This window comes from Prosopis cineraria, unplaced genomic scaffold, assembly GCF_029017545.1.
Source record: "Prosopis cineraria cultivar Desert tree isolate PC_DT_omini unplaced genomic scaffold, ASM2901754v1 PC6, whole genome shotgun sequence".
NCBI lineage: Eukaryota > Viridiplantae > Streptophyta > Magnoliopsida > Fabales > Fabaceae > Prosopis > Prosopis cineraria.
Window position 1 is genome coordinate 40,821,166 of NW_026555337.1, and position 10,839 is coordinate 40,832,004.

At 32.0% G+C, this 10,839-nt stretch overlaps 1 pseudogene; it reads right to left on the reverse strand.

Moving 5' to 3' along the window:
• Window positions 1–1,606: 1,606 nt before the first annotated feature.
• LOC129313626 (peroxisomal 2,4-dienoyl-CoA reductase [(3E)-enoyl-CoA-producing]-like) lies at window positions 1,607–4,337 on the reverse strand (annotated as a pseudogene).
• Window positions 4,338–10,839: the final 6,502 nt, after the last annotated feature.

Genomic DNA, 10,839 nt, shown 5'->3' on the forward strand with positions numbered 1-10,839 from the left:
AAATCCAAGCCAACTCTCTTCCTGGACATTTTATCAAACACTGTATGAGCATAAGTTATCAAACTAATATTAACATTTTCTTTCAAAATTTCAGCTTGCTTAAACCTTACAATATCACTAATTTAATCATTTTTAATTAAACTTGATTACATACTATCAGCTCCTTCCTTATATAACCACTAATTTCAATTTAAAATCAAGCTTCCTCTTCTTATATAGCCATATACGGTCACGGACGGCAGCAGGGCTTAAGAAAAATAAAATTGCAACATCAATTCTATCCCTTCACCATCTCACACGCACAGAATTTTCTAAGGAGAAGAGATCAAAGATTTTCACCTTGGATAAACTAACAACACGCAAACCAAGAGGGGGAAGAGAATGTTCGTCTGCACAGTGAAAGAGAGGAAGATCGCTGTTGGCATAGAGAAGAGATGAGCAAACCAGTGATTGACTGAGCAAGCACAACAAAAGAAGTAAGTTCTCTTATTCACCTGCACAGCCACGCCAATAATGAAGAAAAGGAAAAAAAATCGATCTGGAACAGAGGATGAGGAAGACGTCACGTTTTTGTTGATCAAGGGCGGATGAGACAACAGCAACAGCAAGCACGCCGGCGAGCTCATAACCACAAGCTACAGACTGAAAAACACGACAAGGAAGCTCGAGTTACTTGCACAGTTTTACACACGATAAGGGAGAATGACGCAAAACAGAGGAGAGCACTACCAGCCCATTTATCCTTTCCCACGGTGAAGACTCCGGCGTTTATGGAGTCACCGGCGACCAGTAGAATGATAGAGCTGATGGCGGAGGATAGAAGTCCGGATGAGGGTTCGAATATTCTGGAAAATCCTCAAGCTCTCTCTCCACCGACCAGCACACACGGATCTGATAAAGAGAAAGAAAGAAGAGGAATATATCAGATTTGAAGAAGGGTATTTTGGTAATTTCACAGAGTCAAAAATTGCAAAAGTAGTGCATTACATGCACACTTCCACTACACCAACTTTCCTTCTTGTCAAAATTATCCCAAAATTAATACAACTATAATTATAATACAATACTATATATTAACTTTTTTAATATAATTTTCACTTAAAATTCTTGAGTTATTACACCACCTAGTGGAATAAAGGTTTGTTGTTGTTGTTATTGTTGTTGTTGTTGTTGTATCGTAATTGTTTAGAATTTTGTCCAATGGCTTGAACAAATAAGCATGGTTTTAAAACTAAACCAGTCCTTGAACCAAAGGAAACTAGTGGTTCAAGGGTCAATAATCGAACCAATCATGATTAATTTGATTTATTGCAAGTTTTATGTGTTCAATATAACATTGGAGTCAATATTTTATAGAATATTATTTTGCAAAATTAATTTTGTTAGATTAGTTTAAATAATTTGTTGTGTATTTATTATTAAATATCATTTTATTAGCATATAAAAATGGGAAGGCAACAAGAGGTTACCGCTTACTTCTAATTTCTTATACATATATGCAAATTAAGGATATTTCATGTCATATTTTTAACAAAAATTGAAAATAAATATAATTTTCGAAGCTATTTTAGAAGAGAACAACAACAAGAAGCTCTATCTTATAAGGTAGGGTTGGCTACATAAATTACATCACCCTATTCTGCCTTTTAAAAGGATTACCGCAATATAAAAGTTCCAGAATGCAAACATGAGAATTAATAATCGTACAAGGAGATGGGAAACCTCCAAAGTAATACTCTGTAAGAGAAATAAGTTTGCTGGTACGTAGAGGGACAACCAGGAAATGAAGTTTCAAAATCACAACTTGCTTGTTGGAACACCAACTGGATTACCTCTGGACCTCTTTTCTACTGATCGGGAAACCTGCTTCACTGCCTCCTTTGGAAGATGACGAGGCTTGCTCAGCCAGAGTCCTCCATCAACTATCAGAGTGGTCCCGTTGACAAATTTTCCTTTCAAGAATTTGCAAGAATGTTAGATTTAAAGACAGAGAAAGGAAGCAAAGGAAATGAGAAGCTTTCATGGACAAAGAAAAACAAATAAGGAAACGGGCAGACGAATGCCTTGGAAAAACAACACCCATTTTTAAAAAATTGCTACTTTGTCAATACAAGAAACCCCAGTTTTAATTTCAAAGGAAAGGAATTCTATTTCTTTGCATACATATTATGGTTCTGGCTGATGTTTAAAAAGACGTGGAAAGCACATGGACAACATTTGACTGAAAAGGACTGCAATGAATACAAAGAAAATATAACCCAATAAAAAACAATTTCTATGGTAAAGCAAAACACACACGATTTTGAAACATCAATTGTAAACATACTTACCTGCATCTGACACAAGGTAGAGAGCAGCCATGGCAATATCCCATTTATCCCCGATTTTGAACAAAGGCAGACGTCTGGCTTCGCTATTTATTTCCCGAGGATCCAGCTTATCCATGCCAGAAGTATCACCAATAGGACCAGGTGCAATCCCATTGACTCTAATATCATAGTCTGTTCCCCATTCTAGAGCCAAGTTTCTCGTAATAGCATCAACAGCTGCCTGTTTGAGAGAGAACTTTTTGAAGTTAAATGCAAGTCCATGTGATGTTTAATGTCTGGGAAACATGTTACAGACCTTAGCTGCTGACACATGGACTTGTTACCAAGAAGCTGTATAATGCAAGGTAGCACTAATGTTTAATATTGTTCCCCCACCAGAAGAGCTTCTTCCTTGTGCTCCTTTCTTGAGATATTTTAATGCTTCATGGCACATTGTAAATGTGCCAACAGAGTCAATATCCATAACTGCAACAAGATTTACAATTGATAACTACTTCCTGTATCTACCTCTTTAGTATATTTAAAAACTGGCTGCATCATGTTCTAAACCCTGACTTGTGGGGTAACTTCTCAAGTGGCACTTACACATCTACCTAAGCACTTTTTTTGAAGGATGTGTTCTTTAAGCAATAATAGCTTATCAATGATGCGAACCACGTTATGCCTAAAAGAAGTGTTTTATATGAATTTTAAAAGTTGCTAAAGTATCTTCTATTTTAGGGATTCCATGACTGATGCACAATAGCAGGTAGTAAAAGCATCCACAAACTGCTTAAATCTTTACAGATTTTCAGCGTGTTCATCCGCATGGTAAAACTCAAGCTTGCTTCATTCTGAAATTTACCAGCAAGATTTAAAACTAATTTATCAACAGGAAGAACAGAAAAAAGACAGAGGATAGGAAATTCCTGAACTCTTTTTTTTTTTTTCCTTTGTTATTGGGGTGGGTGGGGAGAATGAGGATCTTCTGTCTTCTACTCATACAAAATAATTGCATCTCAAAATCACTTCAAATGAATCGTACGGCATAAAAAATTGCATCCCAAAATCACTTCCAATGAATCGTACGGCATACCATTTACAGCACTTTAAAGGAGAACTGGAACAGTTTTGCACATATTAGAGAAAAAATAATAATAATTAAGTGAAACTTAAGAAATACAGTACCTATTTTAAATCCTTTAGGAGACAGATCCTCTGCTGATGCTAAAAAGTTTCCAGCTGCAGCATTCACAAGAATGTCAATCCTTCCAAAATGGTTATAAGTTGATTCCACAACTCTTTTTGCATCTTCTTGCTTACGAACATCCCCTTCAAAACCAACAGCCTGAGCAAAACAACAAGATCCATAATAATAGAAAAGCCATTGATCTTCTTTGAATAACGGCCAGCAATCACGCGGAAAGAAATACTCTTTTCAGCCACCAACCAACAATTCCACAACTGACGGTTAACTATACCAGACGGACATGGTGATACCTAAATAACCATTGGTCTAAAGAGCACAACAGGGGTGCTCAACTAACCAGTTACCACATATTCAATATCTTCAATTCAAGAACAGACCAATAACGATATTCAGGTCAAACTTGCCGATCAATAAAAGGAAGGAATACGATAAATTCAGAAATAAGAAACCACAACATGCAAGACCCGTGATGGAAGACGAAAACAAGTAGCAGAAAAAAGATGAATCACCGGAATCCCAAGTGAGCGGAGAGAAGAAACAGCAGAATCGAGGACTTGCTTGCGTCGACCCATGATGGCAACAGAAGCACCATGTTTGCCGAATTGGGTGGAGATTTCAAAGCCGATTCCGGAGCCGCCTCCCGTGAGAAGAGCAACCTTGCCTTTCAGCATATCGGCCTTGAACATTGACTCCATGGCCATAGGTTTCTCCGGCTGAGCTTTCAGCCCACTGTGATTAATAGTACGTTGTTCGCGTGGGAGCGAATGAAAGAGGACAGGGGCAACACCAAGTGCTTTCAGAACACAAACACCAAAAGCTGCTCCATTAATTTCAGAGACATTCATCATTTTCCATTTTCCTCTTTTTTATATCTACGTGACACGTGGCAGAGACAAGAGGAGGACAATGTTAATTGTTAACCACGTGCGGCGAAACTGTTAGGCATATACAGTACGGGGATAATGACAATTAACTGCTGAAAAAAAAATTAATGAGAATTAGATTTTGGACAAAATATTTTGAAAAATAAATGACAACTATTGATTCAAATAATTAAAAATTTAATAATTTTAATTATACATAAAAACTTAAATTCTAAATATATTCCTCAATTTATAATTGAGATGTCTTATTGAAACTATTTAAATGACTAAATCAATACTCCCTTCAGACAATAATATTTATCATTGTTAACTAATTTATGATTTATAAAAAATATTAATTGAAATTTTAATTTTTTAAAAATATCTACATCTTTTTATTTATGTCCTTTTAAGAATTACTAGTAACATGTGTGTGATATTTAAATATGGAGTATTTAAAGACAATGAATAAAAAAAACAAAGTACAAATGGATGGACAGACATAAAATTTTCCCAATGCCCACTACTCTCTCCAATTTTATTTATAAAATATATTTTAAAAGTAAATTTTAGTCTAAAATATAGGACTCTTTGTAATAATTAAATTATTTTTTCAATTTTATCTATTCTTAATTAGCATGAAGATATTTAATGTAATTGTATTATTATTTAAAATTAAGGATAAAAATAAAAATACATATCTTTTTTTATGATATAAAAAAACTAGTTTTTCTTGAAATGTGACATTTTTGAAAGTATCATATAATGAGAATTGAAAGAAGTATTTTGAACCAATACATGCGTTTAGAAAGTGATTTATATTTTAGTTTGGATGGAGTATTTATAATTCATTTTTCAAGAAAATTTGACAAGTGTATGTTGGAAAATCTTATAGAAAATCTGTTCTAAATCATGCTTAAAGACATTATCTTTAAGAGCTATCTTATCACAATTTTTTAAAACTCTAAAATTAAGTGAAACCCTCTTATAAAATAAATAGGATGACATAACTGCAAAAATATAGAATAACTCAGGAAAAGCACCAAGGTAAGGGAGGAGAGTGCCCAAAAGTTCATGACTATACACTAAAATCTACAAAACACTACCTTTTATAAGCAAAAATATCATAAATATTGAGCAATAAGTTATTGACAGCTCTTAAAGATTAAGTAGAACCCTACTATAAAAAGAATAATGTAACAGAACAGCAAAAACCCAAAATAACCACTACCATTTACAAGTAAAAATCTCATAAATAGAGGGTGAACATTTTACATGCGAACTTGCCTGTATGCTTGACTCATTGCAAAACGAGTTCACCCATACCCATACTCGTGTAGAATAAAACGGGTATAAGTGGGTGGGTACCTATTTATAAAATAATGGGAGGGTACAGATATATCATTATATCAATATTTAGATTTTGAAAGTAATTTGAATTTTGAATAACCTATTTGATTTGTATTCTACTTCACATCTTCCCCCATATTATATAATCTATATAATTATTTATTGATCTAATTATTTTAGTTTATTTTGTAGAAAAAAAGTCAATAGTTCAATTTTTTACTATATCAAGTTACTCTAAAGAAGATAAGGATTGATGACTAATGCAAATTTAAAAAAAAATTGACAAACATTCCTGAGTCCTCACTCGATCTTCTATGTTTGTGTTGTCTTGTGTGTGTGGTTAGATGTTTAAATGTTATTGTGTTTCTTAACTTTATTTAAAGTACAGTTTCAATTTCAGATTTGTTTGAAGTTGAATAGGTGTTAAATGTTTAAACTTTTTGAATTTTTGGATTTGTTGTGGCTTAATGGGATGTGATGTGAGGAATGATTATATGATAAGGCTAATGCACTAAGATTATGAATGACTGTTTAGAAATTAAAATTATTGATCCTCATGAAATAAAAATTAGAAAAAGGTTAGAGCCTTGGAGGTCATTTTGTACGGAACAAGATCTTACAAGACTTGTTATTTATGATTTGCAACTCTCGAAGTAAAAATTTGTAAGTGAAATTTATTAATTTATAAATAAAAAATTTATCAAATATATCATTATTTAAAAATTTCCGTTTTCGTAAATTAGTTTAAAACTCGTCATTTTCTTCAATCCACGTAACTGTGTAGTGGCAGTCAATACCAACAGTTTTTCACTTTTCACGCTGATATTGTTTCCTTTTTTTTTTTATTCGAATATTATACAATATGTGATAGGTTGTATTTGTCATGTCTTCTTACCTTCAGTTTTATAAAACACTTTTAATTAATTTATATATTTTAATAAGTTAATTAATAAAATTTAAAATTACATATTCTTTTAATATTTACTCTTATCTAATAGCTTGTTTTAAATATTAATTAAAACATTGTATTAGTTATTATTTAAAAAGTCTCAAATGTCTTGTATTTATTAACATGATATTTTAAAAAAATAATTTTTAATATTGAACTGAGGGTGTAAATATTATTACAATCTTTTATAAATTTGTGTATACAGGTACTTCCTCCACTTAAAAATATGAAGTATTTTTTAAAGAGTTAGATATTTAAAAATATAAAATATTTTTAATCTTTTGAGGTTTAATTATTGCTTTTTTTTTAAAAAGTGCCTCTATTGATAATAACTTTATATTTATTGGAGGGTGTTTAATAGGGGTAAATATAAAAAAATAGGATTAGTTTAAAAGTAAATAATTACTTTATTAAAATAAGATTTAATTAAAAATACTTTATATTTTTGAACGGAAGAAGTATGTAATTTCTTCTCAAATTATAAAAATGTTTTAGATTTATTATTTTTAATTTATGGTAGATCACGCTACAATAATTTGTAATTTTTAATTTTCAACTTCTATGTTCTAAATGGCTAATTGAAGATTGGCCAACGGGTCCCACCTTTTTGGGTGGTGAAGGGAAATACATGAGGAATGTGGAGACACGTGACGTCAGACGTGATTCTAGATTCTACATGTTTTTGTTTTTTGTTTTTTTTGTCCAAAAAAAAAAGGTTATACATGTAACATTTTTTATAACGAGGAGGAGGATATTAATCACGCGTGGAGAAAATGTTAGGTGTTTTTGTGTGTGCACAAAAAAAAAAAAAAACACACACACACACACAAACAAAGAGCAGTAGAGGTCTGTTTTTTTTTTGGCCAGGATTTTAGGAGAATTTCTAACAATAATGCTTTTATCCACATAGAATAAAGTTGAAAATTAAATCAATTCGAGCAAAATAAAATCAATTTTAATTACTTGTTTCTATTTTCGTTAATTTAAAACAAAGACATTTGGTTTATTATAAAAACAGAAGACATTTGCATGATAGTAAACAAAAGTACAAAACCACCCACTTTCTATAAAAAAAAAAAAACCACTTTAAAGTAAATAATAAAAACTATTACATCAACTGTTTCATTAAGATACCTACGTCTTTTTGCAGATACTAGAGAAGCTATAGTGTCTTACTAAGTCCAGCTATAAAGTGAAGTACTGAGCCATGAATATTTTTCAACTCAAAATGGTTTTACTTTCATTTCAAAACCTCTACTTCACCTATTTAAAAAGTTATGTGAAATCGAGTAATATCATTACTGATAATCTTCATTGGAGTCTTGAAAATGGTGAAATGATTTCCTTAAAAAAAAAAAAAAAGCATTGGCGGCCTTTGTAGCAATCAGGTGATATACATTCATCATGAAATGTATCTAATCTTATGCTGTACTCACTTGGTAATAAAAAATAACATGGAAGTAATAAACTTCCCAAAACACAAAGTGCATGAATTATTTTGAGTTCAATTAATAGTGAAAGTGAAAGCTGTTCGTTATTTCTTAGGATTAAATATTTTGTGGGGCTTCTTAATCTTTTTTTTTAGATCTTATTTGCATTATCATTATCATTTGATTTAAAAAATAACCATTTGTTGTGTAAAATTTGAACCCTATATTTTTATAGAAAAATGACAGTAAAATCTTATCAAAATATATAAATGACAGTTAGACTTCTAGAAATATTATAATTTTTCAAAATTTTTTAAATACCTTTTTGATAGTAATAATTTTAGATTAAATGATTAAAGTATTCCTTATTTAAAATAAAAAAATAACAAGTTTATACAGAAAGTTGTGATTTCTTGTTCAATTTTTGTGATTTACAAAGTTAAAGTTATGATTGGAATTGATTATTTTCAAAACTTATTTATTAATCATAAAAGAAATTTTACATGAGAAGTTATAATTTTTTATTCAATTTTTGCGATTCAGATAACAAAAGTTACAATTATTTAAACAAAAATTGTAATTAAAAAAATGAAGCTAAACCCCTTATTTTTATGTTAAATAAGGGACAATTTAATCATTTAACTTAAAATAATTGATGTTAGAAAAGTATTTAAAGATTTTAGAAAAATTATGGTGTTTTAAAAGACTTGATTGTCATTTATATATTTTTAAGATTTTATTACCATTTTTCCTATTTTTATGGTTTTCCCATTTTTATGGTAAAAATATAGTAATTTGACAGATTTCCATTATGTACTTCAATTTTAGTTATTGATGAAGTGTGTTATAAAATTCCACCTATGTTTATAGCCGGTCCCAAGCCCGGGTAAAGGAGGAGGGTTGTGTTAGGCCATCAACAGCCAATATAAAACTTTGTTGAATCTATCATGAACATGAACAATAGATGTTATAATGTTAATGCTAGGTCGTTGCCCGTAAGTAACGCGCTGCATGGCTCGAGTACAGTGATAAGTGAGTTAGAGCCGCTGCATCGGTGCCCAGATATAGTGTTAAATGAGCAAGGGCTACCGCGTCATTCTGGACGCACGCGGCTAAAGAAGTTAGTTCATGAGAGCAAAATTAGATTTGGTACTTGAAATGTTGGGACATTGAATTGTAAATCTGTAGAGGTTGTAGGGGTTATGATTTAAAGAAAAATCAATATCCTTTGCCTGCAAGAAATAAAATGGCGTGGAGAAGAAGCTAAGGATATTCAAGGTTTCAAACTTTGGCATACAGGAAAAGTAAGTGCACGCAATAGAGCAGGCATCATTATAGATAAAGAGTGAAAGAAGAACGTTGTAGAAGTTAGCAGAATTGGAGACAGAATTATTTCCTTAAAAATGATAATTGGACGTGAGACTATTAATATTGTTAGCGCTTATGCGCCGCAAGTCGGGACAGAAGCCAGTCTTAAGGAATTATTTTGGGAGGATCTGGAGGGGTTGATTCGACGCATACCACAGAGTGAAAAGATTTTTATTGGAGGAGACTTTAATGGGCATGTCAGGAGGAAAGCTGGTTAGTATGCGAGGGTGCGTGGTGGTTTTGGTTTTGGAGAGCTAAATAATGAAGGACAAACTCTTCTTGATTTCTCATTGGCGTATGATTTTAAGATTGCCAATACTTGTTTCAAGAAGAGAGATGAGCATCTCATCACTTACAAAAGTAGAGTCTCAAGGTCACAGATTGATTTTCTTTTGGTTAGCAACAAAGATAGAAGACTTTGTAAAAATTGAAAGGTGATCCCCGGAGATGCTGTAACGACACAACATAGGGTCCTAGTCCTTGATGTATGTATTTTGAGTAAAATCTAAAAACGTCGACAAGTAGTAGCACCAAGGATTAGATGGTGGCAATTAAAAGGTGAGAAGCAAGATATTTTCAAGCGAAATCTTTTGAATAAAGGAATTTGGGAATCTCAGAGAAGTGATAACATCATGTGGGAGGATATGGCTAAAAAGATACAGGAGGTTGCAAAAGTGGTTTTGGGAGAATCAAAAGGTTTTGGTCCGAGAGATAAGGAGTCTTGGTGGTGGAATAATAGTGTACAGGATAAAATCAAGTATAAGAAAAACTGTTTTAAAGCCATACATTTATGTAACAATGAGGAAAATTGGGAGAGGTACTGTATGGCTAAGAAGGAAACTAAGAGAGCTGTGGGTGAAGCTCGTTCTAAAGCTTTTGAAAAATTTTATAAGAGCCTTGAGACGAAGGAAGGAGAGCGAAATATTTATAAGATTGCCAAGAGTAGGGAAAGAAAATCAAGAGATCTAGAACAGGCAAGGTGTATTAAGGATGAAGAGGGAAGAACTTTAGTTACAGATGATGAAATTAAAAATAGATGGGAGACTTACTTTTCTAAACTTTTCAATGATGGAGAGGGTTTATCTAGTAACTTGGAGGATTTAGTAACTGGTGAAGGAGAACAATTATTTGTCATTCTATCGAATAATACGTGATAAGGAGGTAAAGGAAGCTTTTAAGAAAATGGCAAATGGTAGAGCCAACGGACCTGATTGTATATCTATCGAAGTGTGGAAATGTTTAGGTGAAGAAGGGATGAGATGGTTAACTAAGTTATTTAATATGATTTTACGGTCCAAGAAAATGCCTGATGAGTAGAGGAGAAGTACATTAATTCCTATTTATAAAAATAAAGGAGATA